The sequence below is a fragment of the Cherax quadricarinatus genome, unplaced genomic scaffold, assembly GCF_038502225.1.
Source record: "Cherax quadricarinatus isolate ZL_2023a unplaced genomic scaffold, ASM3850222v1 Contig2565, whole genome shotgun sequence".
Taxonomy (NCBI): domain Eukaryota; kingdom Metazoa; phylum Arthropoda; class Malacostraca; order Decapoda; family Parastacidae; genus Cherax; species Cherax quadricarinatus.
The window spans coordinates 33,749-56,728 of NW_027197591.1; the positions used below are offsets into that span (position 1 = coordinate 33,749).

The window sequence follows — 22,980 nt, forward strand, 5'->3', positions numbered from 1 at the left end:
TTGTTTAAACAGTACATCTGTTTTTATTTAAAGCAGACAGTAAGTTAACTCAAGCTACAATCTGGAGCTATTACATTAGGACAATTTGTGTATTACATTGGGACAATTTGTAGGTTGTGTACAACAATATTTACTCTTGAGTAAATATTTAAGTTATATTACTGGAATATAATACTGAGCATTGGTGAAAGTAGCTTACAGTATGAGAATGCTACAATATGGTGTAAGGCAGTATAATTTTGTGCAGGTATTTATACTACAATGTAGTATTAAGTTATGCATGAACATTGGGTATTTAAATTTTGAAGTGTTACAATTTACGTAATTGGGAGATCTTAATTTAAGTACTGAGTATATAATATTTAGTTTAGGGTGAGAAGATGGTTTTTAAAAAAAGTCTTAAATTGATGTTCAGACTAGGTTACTTTAGTATTTCCTGGTAACGAGTTCCAAATTTCGGAGCCCTTTATGTGCATAGAGTTCTTACAGTGTGGTGTGGACACAGGGTACATCAAAAAGTGATCTGCCTTGTGTTATGGTCGTGCGTCCTATTAAGGTTGGTGAGGAGAAGTTTGAGTGAAGGGTTTATGTTTGAGTGTAGTGTTCTGTGTATGTAGTAGGTGCAAGAATATGTATGGATGTTCTTTACGGTGAGTAGTTTTAAACTTTTGAATATTGGTAGAGTATGCTGTCTGGAGTGGGAATTTGTTTTCATTCTGACTGCAGCCTTTTGCTGGGTTATTAGTGATCTCAGGTGATTTATTGTTGTTGATCCCCATGCACAAATTCCATAGGTGAGATAAGGGTAGATGAGTGAGTGATACAGTGCAAGGAGAGTTGATTGTGAAACATAGTACCGTATCTTTAATAGTATGCCTACTGTCTAAGAGATCTTCTTGGAAATTTGTTGTACAGTATATGGGTCTGGAATTTAAGCCTACTGTCAAGGTGGATTCCTAGGAATTTTCCTTCTGTGCATCTTGTGATGGGTGATCCATTTAGTGCTATGTTAAGTTAAGTAGAACATTTGTGGCTCTGTTTCCAAACTGAATGAAATAGGTTTGGTCAGTATTGAGTGTAAGCATGTTAGTCATCATCCAGGTAGACATTTTCTGAAATTCAGCATTAACAGTGTTGGCAAATATGACTGGGTTTGGGTGAGAGAAGACGCATGTTGTGTCATTTGCAAATAATACGTGATGCATTCAGTAGGTCATTGATGTAAATGAGAAAGAGAGGGCCAAGGACACTTCCTTGTGGGACCCCCAACTGTAATTGGTTGTGTGGAAGAGTTAGCTCCATTTGTGTGCACATATTGGCTTCTGGTAATTAAGGATGTGCCCTCTTATACCATAGTGTGTTAATTTAATGTGCAGCATATCGTGGTCAACTGTATCAAAAGCTTTACGTAAATCAATAAAGATTCCCAGCGGGAATTCTTTCTTCTCGAGAGTGGTACATATTAGTTCTAGCATGTGTACAATAGCATCATTTGTGCTTCTATTAGTCCTGAATCCAAACTGAGAGGGGTGGTGTATGTCTTGAGAGATGAGGTAGGAATAGATCTGCCTATGAATTAATTTTTCAAAGATTTCAGTGAGCAGAGGTAAGTCAGATATTGGTCTATAGTTATTCAAGTCTGTTTGATCTCCTCTCTGTGAACTGGGGTGACCCTTGCTATTTTGAAAATTGATGGGAAAGTTGAGGATTCGATAGATATTAAAGAGTGATGCAATAATTGGTGACACTACTTGAGAAGCATTTTTGTACATAAAAGATGGGCTAGTAACCCCTTCTCCTGTAGACATTTACTAAAAAAGAGAAGAAGAAAAACTTTATAAAACTGGGATGCTTAAATGTGCGTGGATGTAGTGCGGATGACAAGAAACATGATTGCTGATGTTATGAATGAAAAGAAGTTGGATGTCCTGGCCCTAAGCGAAACAAAGCTGAAGGGGGTAGGGGAGTTTCAGTGGGGGGAAATAAATGGGATTAAATCTGGAGTATCTGAGAGAGTTAGAGCAAAGGAAGGGGTAGCAGTAATGTTGAATGATCAGTTATGGAAGGAGAAAAGAGAATATGAATGTGTAAATTCACGAATTATGTGGATTAAAGTAAAGGTTGGATGCGAGAAGTGGGTTATAATAAGCGTGTATGCACCTGGAGAAGAGAGGAATGCAGAGGAGAGAGAGAGATTTTGGGAGATGTTAAGTGAATGTATAGGAGCCTTTGAACCAAGTGAGAGAGTAATTGTGGTAGGGGACATGAATGCTAAAGTAGGAGAAACTTTTAGAGAGGGTGTGGTAGGTAAGTTTGGGGTGCCAGGTGTAAATGATAATGGGAGCCCTTTGATTGAACTTTGTATAGAAAGGGGTTTAGTTATAGGTAATACATATTTTAAGAAAAAGAGGATAAATAAGTATACAAGATATGATGTAGGGCGAAATGACAGTAGTTTGTTGGATTATGTATTGGTAGATAAAAGACTGTTGAGTAGACTTCAGGATGTACATGTTTATAGAGGGGCCACAGATATATCAGATCACTTTCTAGTTGTAGCTACACTGAGAGTAAAAGGTAGATGGGATACAAGGAGAATAGAAGCATCAGGGAAGAGAGAGGTGAAGGTTTATAAACTAAAAGAGGAGGCAGTTAGGGTAAGATATAAACAGCTATTGGAGGATAGATGGGCTAATGAGAGCATAGGCAATGGGGTCGAAGAGGTATGGGGTAGGTTTAAAAATGTAGTGTTAGAGTGTTCAGCAGAAGTTTGTGGTTACAGGAAAGTGGGTGCGGGAGGGAAGAGGAGCGATTGGTGGAATGATGATGTAAAGAGAGTAGTAAGGGAGAAAAAGTTAGCATATGAGAAGTTTTTACAAAGTAGAAGTGATGCAAGGAGGGAAGAGTATATGGAGAAAAAGAGAGAGGTTAAGAGAGTGGTGAAGCAATGTAAAAAGAGAGCAAATGAGAGAGTGGGTGAGATGTTATCAACAAATTTTGTTGAAAATAAGAAAAAGTTTTGGAGTGAGATTAACAAGTTAAGAAAGCCTAGAGAACAAATGGATTTGCCAGTTAAAAATAGGAGAGGAGAGTTATTAAATGGAGAGTTAGAGGTATTGGGAAGATGGAGGGAATATTTTAAGGAATTGTTAAATGTTGATGAAGATAGGGAAGCTGTGATTTCGTGTATAGGACAAGGAGGAATAACATCTTGTAGGAGTGAGGAAGAGCCAGTTGTGAGTGTGGGGGAAGTTCGTGAGGCAGTAGGTAAAATGAAAGGGGGTAAGGCAGCCAGGATTGATGGGATAAAGATAGAAATGTTAAAGTAGGTGGGGATATAGTTTTGGAGTGGTTGGTGCAATTATTTAATAAATGTATGGAAGAGGGTAAGGTACCTAGGGATTGGCAGAGAGCATGCATAGTTCCTTTGTATAAAGGCAAAGGGGATAAAAGAGAGTGCAAAAATTATAGGGGGATAAGTCTGCTGAGTATACCTGGTAAAGTGTATGGTAGAGTTATTATTGAAAGAATTAAGAGTAAAACGGAGAATAGGATAGCAGATGAACAAGGAGGCTTTAGGAAAGGTAGGGGGTGTGTGGACCAGGTGTTTACAGTGAAACATATAAGTGAACAGTATTTAGGTAAGGCTAAAGAGGTCTTTGTGGCATTTATGGATTTGGAAAAGGCGTATGACAGGGTGGATAGGGGGGCAATGTGGCAGATGTTGCAAGTGTATGGTGTAGGAGGTAGGTTGCTGAAAGCAGTGAAGAGTTTTTACGAGGATAGTGAGGCTCAAGTTAGAGTATGTAGGAAAGAGGGAAATTATTTCCCAGTAAAAGTAGGCCTTAGACAAGGATGTGTGATGTCACCGTGGTTGTTTAATATATTTATAGATGGGGTTGTAAGAGAAGTAAATGCAAGGGTCTTGGCAAGAGGCGTGGAGTTAAAAGATAAAGAATCACACACAAAGTGGGAGTTGTCACAGCTGCTCTTTGCTGATGACACTGTGCTCTTGGGAGATTCTGAAGAGAAGTTGCAGAGATTGGTGGATGAATTTGGTAGGGTGTGCAAAAGAAGAAAATTAAAGGTGAATACAGGAAAGTGTAAGGTTATGAGGATAACAAAAAGATTAGGTGATGAAAGATTGAATATCAGATTGGAGGGAGAGAGTATGGAGGAGGTAAATGTATTCAGATATTTGGGAGTGGACGTGTCAGCGGATGGGTCTATGAAAGATGAGGTGAATCATAGAATTGATGAGGGGAAAAGAGTGAGTGGTGTACTTAGGAGTCTGTGGAGACAAAGAACTTTGTCCTTGGAGGCAAAGAGGGGAATGTATGACAGTATAGTTTTACCAACGCTCTTATATGGGTGTGAAGCATGGGTGATGAATGTTGCAGCGAGGAGAAGGCTGGAGGCAGTGGAGATGTCATGTCTGAGGGCAATGTGTGGTGTGAATATAATGCAGAGAATTCGTAGTTTGGAAGTTAGGAGGAGGTGCGGGATTACCAAAACTGTTGTCCAGAGGGCTGAGGAAGGGTTGTTGAGGTGGTTCGGACATGTAGAGAGAATGGAGCGAAACAGAATGACTTCAAGAGTGTATCAGTCTGTAGTGGAAGGAAGGCGGGGTAGGGGTCGGCCTAGGAAAGGTTGGAGAGAGGGGGTAAAGGAGGTTTTGTGTGCGAGGGGCTTGGACTTCCAGCAGGCATGCGTGAGCGTGTTTGGTAGGAGTGAATGGAGACAAATGGTTTTTAATACTTGACGTGCTGTTGGAGTGTGAGCAAAGTAACATTTATGAAGGGGTTCAGGGAAACCGGTAGGCCGGACTTGAGTCCTGGAGATGGGAAGTACAGTGCCTGCACTCTGAAGGAGGGGTGTTAATGTTGCAGTTTAAAAACTGTAGTGTAAAGCACCCTTCTGGCAAGACAGTGATGGAGTGAATGATGGTGAAAGTTTTTCTTTTTCGGGCCACCCTGCCTTGGTGGGAATCGGCCAGTGTGATAATAAAAAAATAATAAAATAATAAAAAGATGGTAAGTTATTTATATCTCCTGCCTTGTTTTTAAGGGTGTTGATGATGAGCAAGACTTCTGTTGGGTTGATTCGAGCTAAGAATAGTGTATTCAGGTAGGTACCTGTGAGGTAGTCTGATGGAAGGGTGTTTGAACTTGGGATTTTGCTCACTAGATTCTTTCCTATGGTGGAGAAGAAAACATTGAGTCTGCTGTTTCAGTTAGTGGGAGTAGGGGGTTCACCTGAATTTGTTAATTTGAGTGTTTTGTTTTTAAAGGATATCTTTTTAGTTCCTAGAATTTCAGATAGGGTTTTCCAGGTCTTTTTCAAATCATCTTTTATGTTAAGCAATCTATTCTCACAATATAAATTTTTTGACCTTATCAGACTGGTAAGGATTGACGAGTAACATTTAGAATAGTCTCTGGTTATTTGGCCCATTCTATACTTTTTTATATAGGTGCTTTGTATTATTGGATTTAAGGATGCTGGGTGTTAGCCAGGGACTGTTTAGTCTCTTAGCTGCGATCTGTTTAGTTTTTTGGGGGCAATGCTTGCTATAGAGGTAGTGGTTTTTTTTGTAGAAAATTATTAACACATTCATCAGTATCTGTATATGTTTCTAACTCATTACTCCAGTCGATGTTACTCATAGCTGTTATAAAGTTATTATTAACTGTCTCAATATGTAGTCTGAAGGTAACTGTAGTAGTGTCTTGGGGCAATTTACCTAGGTTGGTTATGAGAAAGTTGGGTAGTTGTTTGTGGTGTTGTCTGTGATAATGACTGATTTTTAAGAGGATATGGTGTTAGTCTAGATGTGGTCTAATAAGGAGACACTTGTCTCAGAGATTCTTGTGGGTTTTGTTATTGTTGGTAGCAACAAGCAGTTACTCATAGTGTTTGTGAATTCGGTTACTTGTGGATCCTGGTCATGTAGGAGATTTATGTTGAAATCTCCTGTGAGCAGTAAGTGGTCTTTGTTCATGTGCACATCAATTATCATGTTTCCTAATTTGTCACTAAAATGGTAAATGTTCGACTGTGGTACTCTGTAGATGGTTATGACTCTGAGGGGTTTTTGCAGGTCTTTTGATTTAAATTTAGTTATTATATATTCTCCGTGTTCGTAACTTTTGCTGGTCTGTCCTACAGTTGTGTATGGCTGTGTAACCAGGAATGGCATAGACATCTGTAGTACCAGGTTTTAGCCAGGTTTTGGTGAATGTGATGATTGACATACTGGTGTGCAGGGAACTGAGTAATGCTGTGAGGTCATCGTAATGTTTGCTCAAAGATCTGACATTGTAATTAACCCTTAATCCTTTGACTGTTTCATTCGTATATATACGTCTTACGAGCCACCATGTTTGACGTATCAATACGCATAAATTCTAGTGGCCTCAAATCAAGCGGGAGAAAGCTGGTAGGCCTACATGTGAGTGAATGGGTCTGTGTGGTGGGTGTGCACCCAGTGAAAAAAATCAGGGACTCAGTGGTGCATTGTGGGAACGCCATCTTGGAAGTCCTCGTTCACCATGCCTCGCAGTAAGAAGTACCTCACTCCTCGGCGGATTTGAGGTCTTTTGTTCCCAAGTGATAGCTCTAACAGTGATGGAAGTGCCAGTGAAAGTGAATTTCGTGGTTTTGGAGAGGGTGTGACTGAAAGCAGTGCCCATGATAACGTAATTAGTCATGAAAATCCAGATGACCCACAACCTTTCACCTCTGGTACTGGGCCGTCTCATTCACATTCACCTGTACCAGGACAAAAGAGGAAACTATTTTGCCATGTACAAAACTCAGATGTGAGCAGTGAAAGTGATAATGATAGTAATTTCCAAGCTATTGAAAGCAATTCCAGTTGCGACAGTGAGGGTGAATATTCTCCAATGAAGTGGCAGTACGTATGATGCAGCATGCATTCTGGTAGTGTGTCATATGTTGTTTCAAGGGGAAGGAGTAAATCTCGGAGCACATCCCGTGGCCCTACACCAAGAACTTATAGTGAAGATGACGATATTGTTACAATGGGGATGAATAATGTGAGTGGGGCAGCAGGTGGTGGTGGCATGAGTCATGTGGCACCAGCAGCGGGCCATGCTACTACCCACGCTGCAAATTCAGCCCAGCCACAACCACCCTCAACGAACCCACACTCCCACAACATCCACAACCTGTAAATATCCAGTACCCACCAGCAGACCGCATCTGGGATTGGCAGCAAGGTGACAATTTTATTTCCAATCCCCGTCACTTTGATGAAATACAAAGTGAAATACGGCCATCGTGTACACTTGGGAACAATGCCACTGAACTGGAATGCTTTCAGTTACTCTTCGATGAACCCATGATGGATATTATTGTCAGGATAAGCAATACATACTTTGAGTACACCATAGCAAACACAATTCTTTCACCAAGATCATGCCTACATCAGTGGAAGGACACAACTGTGGCAGAGATGTGTCAACACATACTGGTCAACAGACTGCCTGATTTCAACCTCAGCTTTCAGTGATATTATACCAATGAATAGATTTGTGCTACTGTTTGCTACACTTCTCAGACAAAACAAGGCCTAACAGAAGCGACAGGTTATATAAGATCAGGAATGTGCTTATGTACCTGAAATAAAAGTGTTGTATGTATTTTTATCCCTTCAGGAAGCCCGTTACTGATGATTCTTTGATTTTGTTCAATGGCAGATTGTCATTCAAGCAGTACATACCAAGCAGGAGGAAACACAAGAACACAAGAACGAAGGAACACTGCAGAAGGCCTACTGGCCCATGCGAGGCAGGTCCAAGTCTCCTACCGGCTTAAACCAATGCACCCAACCTAGTCAGGTCAGGTCACATTGACTTAAGAGAGGAACACGGCAACCGACCTGGTAGCTCAAGCTATCAGGTCCAACTCACACCCACCCACATCCACTCATGTATTTATCCAATCTATTTTTAAAGCTACACAACGTTCTGGCCTCTATAACTGTACTCGGGAGTTTGTTCCACTCATCCACAACTCTATTACCAAACCAGTACTTTCCTATATCCTTCCTGAATCTGAATTTTTCCAACTTAAAACCATTGCTGCGAGTCCTGTCTAGGCTAGATATTTTCAGCACACTATTTACATCCCCTTTATTTATTCCTGTCTTCCATTTATACACCTCAATCACATCCCCCCTAATTCTACGTCTTTCTAGAGAGTGCAGATTCAGTGCCCTTAGTCTATCCTCATAGGGAAGGTTTCTGATACATGGGATCAACTTTGTCATCCTCCTTTGTACATTTTCCAGAGAATTTATATCCATTCTGTAATACGGTGACCAAAACTGTGCAGCATAATCTAAATGAGGCCTAACCAAGGATGTATAGAGTTGAAGAACAACCTGAGGACTCCTATTATTTATGCTTCTTGATATAAAGCCAAGGATTCTATTAGCTTTATTGCGAACACTTATGCACTGTTGTCTTGGTTTCAGATTACTGCTAACCAGAACTCCTAAATCCTCTTCGCAATCCGTAATATTAAGATCTACATTATTTAGTTTATATGTGGCATGGTTATTGTCCTGTCCAACATTTAGAACTTTGCATTTGTCTATATTTAAACTGCATCTGCCACCTCTCCGACCACTGCATCAGTCTACTCAAATCTTCCTGGAGTGCTCTAATGTCCTCGTCAGAATGAATTCGACGACCTATTTTGGTGTCATTGGCAAACTTGCTGATGTCGCTCTTTATGCCCTCATCTATGTCGTTTATGTATATTGTGAACAGCAGGGGGCCCAACACTGACCCCTGTGGAACACCGCTCGTGACACTTCCCCACTCTGATTTCTCCCCATTTATGCAAACTCTCTGCTGCCTATTTGTCAACCATGCCTCTATCCAGGAAAAAATTTTCTCCTCCTATTCCATGTGCCTTAATTTTCCTCAATAGTCTCTGATGTGGAACCCTGTCAAAAGCCTTACTGAAGTCCATGTACACAATATCATATTCATTACCATGATCTACCTCCTCAAATACCTTAGTGAAAAAAGTTAACAAATTCGTAAGGCAGGAACGCCCCTTTGAAAAACCATGCTGAGATTCGTTGATTAATTTATGCTTTTCAAGGTGGCTACGAACTGCCTCAGCAATTATTGATTCCATAAATTTTCCCACTATGGAGGTTAGGCTTATTGGTCTATAGTTTGAAGCTAAGGACCTGTCACCTGCTTAGAAAATAGGTATCACATTTGCCATTTTCCACTTATCTGGCACCATGCCAGTTTGTAGTGATATGTTGAAAAGATTAGCCAAAGGTTTGCTAAGCTCCTCTTTACATTCCTTTAGAACCCTTGCATACAGTTCATCAGGGCCTGGGGATTTGTTAGGTTTTAATTTATCTATTTGCCTAAGGACCATGTCACTTGTGACCCTAATCGTGCACAGTTTATTATCGTCATGTTCCACATAATTTATCATTTCTGGAATATCGCTGGTATCCTCCTGTGTAAAAACTGAGAGGAAATATGTGTTAAAACTTCTACACATTTCCTTATCACTGTCAGTGAGCTGACCCGAGGAACTTTTGAGTGGGCCTATCTTGTCCCTGATCTTACTTCTGTATACCTGAAAGAATCCTTTTGGGTTAGTCTTCGAATCTCTTGCAAATTTAACCTCATAATCTCTTTTTGCTTTTCTAATTCCTTTTTTTATTTCTCTCTTTAACTGAATATATCGATTTCTTAATTGCCCCTCTCCTCTTTTGATTTGCCTATATATGCCTCTCTTTTGACCAATTAGATATTTTAATCTATTGTTCATCCATTTAGGATCATTTTTGTTTGATCTGATTTCCCTATTTGGAACATAATTTGACTGAGCAGCTAGAACTATGCCCTGGAAAGCGTCATGTCGGCATCCATCACCACCTACCTGACCCTTAGTCAGGTCATTCCAGTTCAGCCCACCTAAGTAATTTTTCAGTCCTATGAAATCAGCCAAGCGGAAGTCAGGGACAGAGACTTGATTGCCATTATTAGGGGAATTCCATGATATATTAAAACTGGTATAAAGTTATTTGTGCTGTGTGATTGCAAAAGTGGTCTGGTTTTGGATATAATTGTGTAAACTGGCAGTAGTACATTGCAAGATACCAGGAAGTTACTGAGTATCTCTGGTGATGTAGTTAGAACAATGATGGAACCATATCTTGGTAAGGGGCATATTTTATATACTGATAACTGATACACAAGCCCTTACTCAGTTATTTCTTGTGAGTGAACATGACAGATGTGTGTGACACAGTGTGTGAAAATTGTAAGCATATGCCCAGGTTCGACTCGGGCAACATTGATGGCAACATCGACTCCTGCCGCTTGCAGGGGTGTTGCCGACATACCTTTTTTTCTCATTTTTATTTTAATTTATATATTTTTTATGTTCTGATAATTACAATTTATAATAGTTCTTGTGATTTCATGGCCAATCTTTGCTCTGACACTAATATTAGGTACTGAAAAAGTGCTCAAATAGTCACAATCACATTGACAGGTGAACATTTACACCTGCCTAGGTTATTTACAATTGTCTAGAAATATATACAAAGTATTTATAGGTCCCCAAAGTATTTATAGATACCATGGCATATACCTTGAAGCATGGTGTTATGAAAGGCATCCCTATATTGTTGACAGCCCAGTGACATTTGATAAATGCCCACTGCTCCAGCTAACCCTCACTGTATTTGTTATCACTGTTACACACAAACACAAACATACATACATACATACATACATGCCAGCTGGCCAGCCGGCCAGCCAGTCGACCAGCCAGCCGACCAGCCGGCCATCCTGCCAAATACATAAGAACATAAAGAAGGAACACTGCAGCAGGCCTACTGGCCCATGCATGGCAGGTCCATGTAACCCTCCCCTTCCCCAGCTTAAACCAATAACCCACCTAGTCAGGTCACATCCACTGAAGGAAGGAGCACAACATCAGACCTAGTAGCACAAGCTAGTCAGGCCCAACTCAAACCCACCCACACCCACTCATGTATTTAGCTAACCCTTGATATATTTATCACCATTACACACAAACATGTCTGTCTATCTATCTGTCTGTATATCTATCTGTCTGTCTGTCTGTCTGTCTGTCTCTATCTGTCTGCCTGTCTGTCTGTCTATCTCTACTTATCTGTCTTTCTGTTTGCCTGGAGTATATGTATATGAATTTCCTTGAAGAATGGTGTTATAACATCTGTTGACAGTTCAGCAACACTTGATAAATGGGTGCTCGAGGAACCCTGGCTTTATTTGTTTTCAATGATACACACAAACATGTTTGTCTATCTGTCTATCTGCCTCTGTCTGTCTACCTTTGCCTGGAATTTTTGGGTTATCCTAGATAATTTACACAATGTATAATAACTGTACTTATGTGTACATGTGAGACAGAGATATAGACAGACAGATATATAGACAGATAGAGATTAGATAGAGAGACAGCCAGAGACAGCCAAAGCAAGCCAGCCTGCCGAATACAATAGAACATAAGAAAGAAGGAACACTGCAATAGGCCTACTGGTCCATGCAACACAGGTCTGTGTCACCCTCCCCCCGGCTTAGACCAATGACCCACCTAATCAGGTCACATCCATTGAAGGAAGGAGCATGACATCAGACCTGGTAGCACAAGGTAGTCAGGTCCAACTCACACTCACCCACACTCACTCATGTATTTATCTGACCTATTTTTACTTTCCTCTTAAAATGGGAGTGTCAATGCGACATGGCATCAGTGAATCCGTGGTGTTTGACACACAATTTGCTCTAGCTGGCGCTCAATTGAACTGGTGTTCACACAAGGTACTAAATGCTCCCAGATTGTTTTAATACTGCACACACTGAGTGCACAGACCCATTCTTTCATGTCTAGGCGACTCAGCCTACTGTGCCAAATTTGAAGGAATGAAAAATAAAACGTTGATCTATGTTAGGAGAGCTACGCTTGCAAACGTAGAGCTATGTTTGGACAGTTTAAGGGTTAAAGATAGTTATGTTATTGTTGGCTCTGAGTAATGTCTTTGCTTTGTCTGCTGTATAACAATTACAGTTGTTGTTTGATGCGTGTAAGTCATTTAATACAAGGTTGATATCAGGATCAATGCTTGTAATCATATGACTGTGTGTGTGATTCTACAACTAGACTTTTAAACAAAGTATTGGGTTGACCTTAATATTATGATACTAAACTTAATTATCTTACTAGCTAATGGATTGTTTCAAGAAGTTTTTAAAGCAAAAAAATTTTTAAAGAGATACTGTTAGCTCTTAATATGGTACAATTTTATGATTTAATATTGAACTGTTGTAATAATACTGAACACCATAATACTGATCGGTACTGGAAGTCATAATTAAAATTAATAGTCTGTAGGTAATGGTAGTCAAAAGAGAAAGTAAAGAAGCAAAACCTTATAGTTTATAAATAGTAGATTAAAATGAGCAATTATATAATAAAGGGATATTGCTATCTCTTACTATGGCACAAGTTTGACAATATAAACTTGCAGACGTTATCTGTTCTATATTAACAGTTTATAATGGTAACTAATGGGAAATTTAAAAAAAAATAAAAAAGAATAAAAAAAGAGGGTTAGTTAAAAATTATTGTAGTACAATTATGATGATGCAATATTACACTGGGTGTATTATAAGGTTATAAAGATGTGAGGCAAACAATTGATTTTAACACTATAAGAAAGAAAATATAACACCTAGTATCTGAATTAGCAAGTTAGTTAGCACCTTAATTACCACCTTAATTACGACCTTAATTACCACCTTAAGTGTCTAACTAACTGAGAATCAAATACTCATAAGATTTTGTTGGGATTTTTAACCCGGAGGAATAGCCACTGAGGATAACCCAGGGTACAGAGTCTTAGCCACAGAGGGTAGGGAGTGTCAGCCACCCAAGATAACCCAGAGTAGGGAGTGTTAGCCACCCAAGATAACCCATGGTAAGAAGTGTTAGCCACCCAGGATAACCCAGGGTAAGGAGTGTTAGCCACCAGGATAACCCAGGGTAGGAAGTATTAGACAACCAGGATAACCCAGGGTAGGGAGAGTTAGCCACCCAGGATAATCCAGGGTAGAGAGTGTCAGCCACCCACAATAACCCAGGGTAGGGAGTGTTAGCCACCCAGGATAACCCAGGGTAGGGAGTGTTAGCCAGCCAGGATAACCCAGGGTAGGGAGTGTTAGCCAGCCAAGATAACACAGGGTAGGGAGTGTTAGCCAGCCAGGATAACCCACGGTAGGGAGAGTTAGCCAATCAGAATAACACAGGGGAGGGAGTGTTAGCCACTCAGAATAACACAGGGTAAGGAGTCTTAGCTACCCAGGATAACCCAGGGTAGGGAGTGTTAGCCACCCAGGATAACCCAGGGAATGGAGTGTTAGCCACCCAGGGTAGGGAGTGTTAGCCACCAGGATAACCCAGGGTAGGGAGTGTTAGCCAACCAGGATAACCCAGGGTGGGGAGAGTTAGCCACCCAGCATAACCCAGGGTAGGGAGTGTTAGCCACCCAGGATAGCTCAGGGTAGGGAGTGTTAGCCATGCAGGATAACCCAGGGAAGGGAGTGTCAGCCACCCAGGATAACCCAGGGTAGGGAGTATTAGCCACCCAGGATAACCCAGGGTAAGGAGTGTTAGCCACCAGGATAACCCAGGGTAGGAAGTATTAGACAGCCAGGATAACCCAGGGTAGGGAGAGTTAGCCACCCAGGATAATCCAGAGTAGAGAGTGTCAGCCACCCACAATAACCCAGGGTAGGGAGTGTTAGCCAGCCAGGATAACCCAGGGTAGGGAGTGTTAGCCAGCCAGGATAACCCAGGGTAGGGAGTGTTAGCCAGCCAAGATAACACAGGGTAGGGAGTGTTAGCCAGCCAGGATAACCCACGGTAGGGAGAGTTAGCCAGTCAGAATAACACAGGGGAGGGAGTGTTAGCCACTCAGAATAACACAGGGTAAGGAGTCTTAGCTACCCAGGATAACCCAGGGTAGGGAGTGTTAGCCACCCAGAATAACCCAGGGAATGGAGTGTTAGCCACCCAGGGTAGGGAGTGTTAGCCACCAGGATAACCCAGGGTAGGGAGTGTTAGCCAACCAGGAAAACCCAGGGTGGGGAGAGTTAGCCACCCAGCATAACCCAGGGTAGGGAGTGTTAGCCACCCAGGATAGCTCAGGGTAGGGAGTGTTAGCCATGCAGGATAACCCATGGAAGGGAGTGTCAGCCACCCAGGATAACCCAGGGTAGGGAGTGTTAGCCACCCAGGATAACCCAGGGTAGGGAGTATTAGCCACCCATGATAACCCAGGGTAGGGAGTGTTAGCCAGCCAGGATAACCCAGGGTAGGGAGTGTTAGCCAGCCAGGATAACACAGGGTAGGGAGTGTTAGCCACCAGGATAGCCCAGGGTAGGGAGTGTTAGCCACCCAGGATAACCCAGGGTAGGGAGTGTTACCCACCCAGGACAACCCAGGGTAGGGAGTGTTCCCTACCCAGGGTAGGGAGTGTTAGCCACCAGGGTAGGGAGCATTAGCCACCCAGGATAACCCAGGGTAGGGAGTGTTAGCCACCCAGGATAACCCAGGGTAGGGAATGTTAGCCACCCAGGATAACCCAGGGTAGGGAGCATTAGCCACCCAGGATAACCCAGGGAAGGGAGTGTTAGCCAGCCAGGATAACCCAGGGTAGGGAGTGTTAGCCACCCAGGATAACCCAGGGTAGGGAGTGTTAGCCACCAGGATAACCCAGGGTAGGGAGTGTTAGCCACCCAGGATAACCCAGGGTAGGGAGTGTTAGCCACCCAGCATAACCCAGGGTAGGGAGTGTTAGCTAGCCAGGATAACCCAGGGTAGGGAGTGTTAGCCAGCCAGGATAACCCACGGTAGGGAGTGTTAGCCACTCAGAATAACACAGGGTAAGGAGTGTTAGCCACCCAGGATAACCCAGGGAAGGGAGTGTTAGCCACTCAGAATAACACAGGGGAGGGAGTGTTAGCTAGCCAGGATAACCCAGGGTAGGGAGCGTTAGCCAGCCAGGATAACACAGAGTAGGGAGTGTTAGCCACTCAGAATAACAAAGGGTAAGGAGTGTTAGCTACCCAGGATAACCCAGGGTAGGGAGTGTTAGCCACCCAGGATAACCCAGGGTACAGAGTGTTAGCTACCCAGGGTAGGGAGTGTTAGCCACCAGGATACCCCAGGGTAGGGAGTGTTAGCCACCCAGGATAACCCATGGTATTGAGTGTTACCCACCCAGGATAACCCAGGGTAGGGAGTGTTGCCCACCCAGGGTAGGGAGTGTTAGCCGCCAGGGTAGGGAGCATTAGCAACCCATGATAACCCAGGGTAGGGAGTGTTAGCCACCCAGGATAACCCAGGGTAGGGAATGTTAGCCACCCAGGATAACCCAGGGTAGGGAGCGTTAGCCACCCAGGATAACCCAGGGTAGGGAGTGTTAGCCAGCCAGGATAACCCAGGGTAGGGAGTGTTAGCCAGCCAGGATAACCCAGGGTAAGGAGTGTTAGCCACCCAGGATTAACCCAGGGTAGGGATTGTTAGCCAGCCAGGATAACCCAGGGTAGGGAGTGTTAGCCACCCAGGATAACCCAGGGTAGGGAGTGTTAGCCACCCAAGATAACCCAGGGTAGGGAGCATTAGCCACCCAGAATTAACCCAGGGTAGGGAGTGTTAGCCAGCCAGGATAACCCAGGTTAAGGAGTGTTAGCCACCCAGGATAACCCAGGGTAGGGAGTGTTAGCCACCCAGGATTAACCCAGGGTAGGGAGTGTTAGCCAGCCAGGATAACCCAGGGTAGGGAGTGTTAGCCAGCCAGGATAACCCAGGGTAGGGAGTGTTAGCCAGCCAGGATAACCCAGGGTAGGGAGTGTTAGCCACCCAGGATAACCCAGGGTAGGGAGTGTTAGCCACCCAGGGTAGGGAGTGTTAGCCAGCCAGGATAACCCAGGTTAGGGAGTGTTAGCCACCCATGATAACCAAGTGTAAAGAGTGTTAGCCACCCAGGATAACCCAGGGTAGGGAGTGTTAGCCAGCCAGGATAACCCAGGGTAGGGAGTGTTAGCCAGCCAGTATAACCCAGGGTAGGGAGTGTTAGCCAACCAGGATAACCCAGGGAAGGGAGTGTTAGCCACCCAGGATAACCCAGGGTAGGGAGTGTTAGCCAACCAGGATAACCCACAGTATGGAGTGTTAGCCACCAGGATAACCCAGGGTAGGGAGTGTTAGCCACCAGGATAACCCAGGGTAGGGAGTGTTAGCCACCAGGAAAACCCAGGGTAGGGAGTGTTAGCCACCCAGGATAACCCAGGGTAGGGAGTGTTAGCCACCAGGATAACAAAGGGTAGGGAGGGTTAGGCACCAGGATAACCCAGGGAAGGGAGTGTTAGCCACCCAGGATAACCCAGGGTAGGGAGTGTTAGCCACCACGATAACCCAGGGTAAGGAGTGCTAGCCACCCACGATAACCCAGGGTAGGGAGTGTTAGCCACCAGGATAACCCACTGTAGGGAGTGTTAGCCACCAGGATAACCCAGGGTAGGGAGTGTTAGCCACCAGGATAACCCAGGGTAGGGAGTGTTAGCCACCAGGATAACCCAGGGTAATGAGTGTTAACCACCAGGATAACCCAGGGTAGGGAGTGTTAGCCAGTCAGGATAACCCAGGGTAGGGAGTGTTAGCTACCCAGGATAACCCAGGGTAGGGAGTGTTAGCCACCCAGGATAACTCAGGGTAGGGAGTGTTAGCTACCCATGATAACCCAGGGTAGGGAGTGTTAGCCACCCAGGATAACCCAGGGTAGGGAGTGCTAGCCACCCAGGATAACCCAGGGTAGGGAGTGTTAGCCACCCAGGATAAGCCAGGGTAGGGAGTGTTAGCCACCCAGGATAACCCAGGGTAGGGAGTGTAAGCCACCCAGGATAGCCCAGGGTAGGGAGTGTTAGCCACCCAGGATAACCCAGGGTAGAGAGTGTTAGCCACCCAGGATAACCCAGGGTAGGGAGTGTTAGCCACCAGGATAACCCAGGGTAGGGAGTGTTAGCCACTCAGGATAACGCAGGGTAGGGAGTGTTAGCCACCCAGGATAGCCCAGGGTAGGGAGTGTTAGCCACCCAGGATAACCCAGGGTAGGGAGTGTTAGTCTCAGTAGTAGTAACCAGTTACCAGTAACCAGTGTACCAGTAGATGACTCACTACCAACCGTCTCTGCATGAATCACTGTCCGTATTCATATTGCTGCTGACCACAGCAGTATTTCAAACACCCCCTCACATATGGGTACTGGGGTTAGTCAGTCTTACGAGTGAGAGCAAGGAGGCAGGTCACGGCTGTTTGGCGCTTCCCACACTATCCGTAATATACGTACTACCAGCCTACGTGAGTATTTCTTTACCCTATCCACGTGTTCGAACCCCACATGACATGGTGGCAGCGGTGGGATCGATGAAGAGCTTCTTTAGCAAGTCTGATAAGACTTTCCTCTGAAGGAGGACCTTCAACTAGAGCATTAGCACGAGAACGAATGGCAGTAAACCATGCTTCAAGACTATGTACATGGCCACTGAATAAAGGTAACGCATCAAGGGAATCACGAGTATAACTATAGTATCTCAGTGTCTGGGTCGGTCTGTCAGTCGCTAAGGAACTGTGAGGACTGATGACAGGAGCAGCAGTAGCCTGAGAGGTCTGAGTGTCGACATTCACTAAAGTATCACTTGACGGTATGTGAGACATAAAGGCAAAGAAATAAACACGGTGAACAATGCTGATATTCAATCTGAGTCGCACACAGTGACACGAGGTATCAGCTATAAACTTCACTTACAAACGTTAACAACGTGGAAGTTACTCGAGAAATAACTTCTTACAATGCACTGATTACTGTCAACTAGGATGGGATCACAATCTAAAACAGAAGGGACAACAACAACACAAGTGAGCACACTAGCCACAGAAACGTCTTTCTGCAACGGCTTGTGGCATCAGCAAGAGATGGCATAATTCGTTGCAAGTAAAGTTCTTCTCAAAGCGTCCCCTGGGAAGGAACGAATACTTGAACAAGTCGCCATCGCAAGGATAGTAGTCACACTATCCTGCGTGCATGATATTGTGGCTGGAGTCCAGACAGGAGTGACAGTATTACTAGTGCCTGACCGCTCGGCTACGTTAATAAGTAATTCACGGATCTATAGGAACTTAATCTGAACTTCACATTTCGCAGCACTTTAACAAATCTCAGATACAAGCAGTGAGAACAAACACATTGCTCAAGGGCTAGGTATTGTCTTTCAGTCAGTAAGGGAATGTTGGTACTGTGGACTGATTCATATTGACTTTGACTGGCATGATACACTAAGTGAACATTCAAAAGTGACTGGGACATGATCTCAGGGAACTTACTCAAGGGCATAAGGCAAAAAAACAATAGAGAAATGACACAGTAAGCTTAAGTGGAAGAAAATGCTTAACAATTCTGCATAAGTAATAAAAAAATGTCTAAGATACACTGCAAGAGGAAGGACAACTCAATGTAAAGAACTGTTGGCCAAAATAAAAATTACATTGAAATTTACAAGTAAAAATATTACTGGTAACTGGTTACTACTACTGAGATTAGCCACCCAGGATAACCCAGGGTAGGGAGTGTTAGCCACCCAGGATAACCCAGGGTAGGGAGTGTTAGCCAACCAGGATAACCCAGGGTAGGGAGTGTTAGCCAACCAGGATAACCCAGGGTAGGGAGTGTTAGCCACCCAGGATAACCCAGGGTAGGGAGTGTTAGCCAACCAGGATAACCCAGGGTAGGGAGTGTTAGCCACCAGGATAACCCAGGGTAGGGAGTGTTAGCCAGCCAGGATAACCCAGGGTAGGGAGTGTTAGCCAACTAGGATAACCCGGGGTAGGGAGTGTTAGCAACCAGGATAACCCAGGGTAGGGAGTGTTAGCCAACCAGGATAACCCAGGGTAGGGAGTGTTAGCCAACCAGGATAACCCAGGGTAGGGAGTGTTAGCCACCCAGGATAACCCAGGGTAGGGAGTGTTACCCAACAAGGATAACCCAGGGTAGGGAGTGTTACCCAACAAGGATAACCCGGGGTAGGGAGTGTTAGCCAACAAGTATAACCCAGGGTAGGGAGTGTTAGCCAACAAGGATAACCCGGGGTAGGGAGTGTTACCCAACAAGGATAACCCAGGGTAGGGAGTGTTAGCCACCAGGATAACCCAGGGTAGGGAGTGTTAGCCAATCAGGATAAACCAGGGTAGGGAGTGTTAGCCAACCAGGATAACCCAGGGTAGGGAGTGTTAGCCACCAGGATAACCCAGGGTAGGGAGTGTTAGCCAACCAGGATAACCCAGGGTAGGGAGTGTTAGCCAACTAGGATAACCCGGGGTAGGGAGTGTTAGCAACCAGGATAACCCAGGGTAGGGAATGTTAGCCAACCAGGATAACCCAGGGTAGGGAGTGTTAGCCAACCAGGATAACCCAGGGTAGGGAGTGTTAGCCACCCAGGATAACCCGGGGTAGGGAGTGTTACCCAACAAGGACAACCCAGGGTAGGGAGTGTTAGCCAACAAGGATAACCCGGGGTAGGGAGTGTTCCCCAGCAAGGATAACCCAAGGTAGGGAGTGTTACCCAACAAGGATAACCCAGGGTAGGGAGTGTTAGCCACCAGGATAACCCAGGGTAGGGAGTGTTAGCCACCAGGATAACCCAGGGTAGGGAGTGTTAGCCAACCAGGATAACCCAGGGTAGGGAGTGTTAGCCAACCAGGATAACCCAGGGTAGGGAGTGTTAGCCAACCAGGATAACCCAGGGTAGGGAGTGTTAGCCAACCAGGATAACCCAGGGTAGGGAGTGTTAGCCAACCAGGATAACCCAGGGTAGGGAGTGTTAGCCAACCAGGATAACCCAGGGTAGGGAGTGTTAGCCAACCAGGATAACCCAGGGTAGGGAGTGTTAGCCACCAGGATAACCCAGGGTAGGGAGTGTTAGCCAATCAGGATAACCCAGGGTAGGGAGTGTTAGCCAACCAGGATAACCCAGGGTAGGGAGTGTTAGCCAACCAGGATAACCCAGGGTAGGGAGTGTTAGCCAACCAGGATAACCCAGGGTAGGGAGTGTTAGCCAACCAGGATAACCCAGGGTAGGGAGTGTTAGCCAACCAGGATAACCCAGGGTAGGGAGTGTTAGCCACCCAGGATAACCCAGGGTAGGGAGTGTTAGCCACCCAGGATAACCCAGGGTAGGGAGTGTTAATGGTGAGGCAGCGCTGAGAAACTATTACTGTCCTTCCGTCCTTCGCATTTACCATATTGTCTCAATATATATTATTATCCCAATTTTCCAACTTACCTCATAAATCAGTCTGACAGCGCTAGTTACTTCATCACTAAATTAACTGAGGATAATCTACAAAAATGTTAAATAATTGTCCCGTAATACCGCCACTGTTGTTGTTGTTGTTGGAGGATTTGAGGCCACCACAGATTACACCGTATTGAACCTTATAGACAGACAGACACAGACAGACACAGACAGACACAGACAGACACAGCCAGTCAGCCAGCCAGCCAGCCAGCCAGCCGGCCGGCTAGCTGGAAAAAGAGACGAAGTTTCCTTTAAAAACAGAAATGAGAACAATATATTGGGAATCAACTGCAGAAAACTTAGTTTATTAAATGTATCTCCAGGTGTACTGGATTATGAACCTGACACTGTCCAGGAATTATGAACCTGACACTGTCCAGGAGTTATGAACCTGACACTGTCCAGGAGTTATGAACCTGACACTGTCCAGGAGTTATGAACCTGACACTGTCCAGGAGTTATGAACCTGACACTGTCCAGGAATTATGAACCTGACACTGTCCAGGAATTATGAACCTGACACTGTCCAGGAGTAATGAACCTTACACTGTCCAGGAATTATGAACCTGACACTGTCCAGGAGTAATGAACCTTACACTGTCCAGGAATTATGAACCTGACACTGTCTAGGAATTTAATAAATAATAATCTTGTAGTTACAAAACTAATGAGTCGACATAACCGAAATGCAGGAAAACTCAGCATACAGGACACCAATATAATGATCTCCTCAACCTGACCCCTCAAGGAAGGTTTCTTGATGTTGGTGAGGGGCTCTTGATTTAGGGAATTGGATCTGTGCTCCAGTTCCCCGAATTAAGCCTGAATGCCTTCCACTCCCCCTCCCCCCCAGGCGCTGTATAATCCTCCGGGTTTAGCTCTTCCCCCTTGATTATAATAATAATAATCCTCAACCTTAGAGTGCATAATACCTAGACAAATTATTTCAAGCCTCTCTTGGTGATGTATGAGAAAAAAATTGGCATAATGACTGGGCGAGAAAGATGAGTGGACTCAATCAACACACTTCCATGAGAAAGCAAGGAACGGTTTCAATAAAATAATTTGGAAAAGGAGAAGACAATTTGCGCACCCAAATCAAATACACAAATCAAATCAAATCAAGTTTATTCTCTATAAGGGTTACAATGAAAATAAATGGTATAAAATACCGACACAATGGAAACACAGTCTCGGCTGAGGGGTTGAGGGGAGTAGACGTGTGCTGGGGATCTGGACCTACTAATTCGCAGGCCTACCCATTTCTCCCGACTGATAAGTCATCATTAAAACTCCTACTGTTGGAAGACAGCTTCAGTGTTGTGAGAACTCTTATGTGCGAGCTGTGACTAAGGATATACCTAGTGAAACACTGGAAATAGTCTTCCTTTTTGCAAAGGCCCTCACAGGCCTTTGCTTCCCCTCTGCATTTCATTTGACCTCAGCCTTTCGCCTCTATCAACATACAGTGTAGAGGCGAATTTTGCTAGTCCACTGCTACTCGTGCCTCTCAAAATGCTCACAACTCATCGCTTTACCAACCTGAGGAATAACGACGAGTGTGCAGTCCTACGTGAGTTGGTAACCCAGGTGTCCACACACTGAAAATTCGTCTTTCACTCCAAGACAGGTGTGCTAGAAGTTTTGCAAGTTGGAGTGAGTAACAATCTGTACAAATATTGCAGTGTTTGGTAACTCTTGAGAAGTCTGCCTCAGCCTGTGACCTTGAGCGAGGCACTGCATCATCTGCCTGAGACTTTCGCCCATATTGACTATGTGAATAAAGGCGAATGTGCGTGCTCAGTTACCCCTGCTGTTCTGTACCTACAACTCCCCGCCTTTAAACTCAGCCGTTCGCCTCTATCAACGACGTGCAGTGTAGAGGTGTATTTTGCTGCCCCACTGGTACTCGAATATGTGAGTTCCGCAAGTGCTGCAGATTTGTTGTAACTATTTGCATGAGTGGATTACGCTGACTTAGGACATTGTGCTACCATCAGTACCTACGTAGGCTTAAAATGAGTGAGGAATGTCTGGCCTGCTGGGTGACCTTGAAAATGGCACTCTAAGACCCGCATGCCACTTACACCCATACTGCGTGTGTCTAGTGAGGTGAATGTCCCTTCCTCGACTTTCCTATTCACCGGTATCCCTTAACTTGTCGCCATTATCTACATATGGGATAAGGCTACATCTGTTCTGAACCCCAGAATGCCTTTGTGAACGTTCTACAGTGTTCCGGCCGTACCTTCAGTGTTGTGAGAAGATTTAGATTAGATTGAGTATCTATACCTGGCTTCCCCAATGAGCATGTTGTTGGAGTCATTATATGAGCCAAGAGCCTTCAATGATGACATATTTATTTATTTATTTATTTATTTATTAATTTGAGCACACATACAGAGGTACAAAAAAAAATACAGATAAGAGCAGCATGCCAAAGCCACTTATACTATGCATAGCATTACGGGCTGGCTTAAAATCAGTAATGATGATAGAGTCAAGCTCAGTG

The 22,980-nt window shown here is 44.3% G+C and overlaps 1 protein-coding gene across 1 annotated transcript in view; it reads right to left on the reverse strand.

The window, feature by feature from the left end:
* The window catches only part of LOC128699293 (zinc finger protein 271-like), a 37,991-nt gene extending 17,414 nt beyond the window's left edge, over positions 1 to 20,577 (reverse strand). The window contains exon 1 of the mRNA XM_070081397.1: positions 20,454 to 20,577. The gene's annotated coding sequence lies outside the window, so the exon portion shown is untranslated. The remainder of the gene's footprint in view (positions 1 to 20,453) is intronic.
* Between the last annotated feature and the right edge of the window lie 2,403 nt (positions 20,578 to 22,980).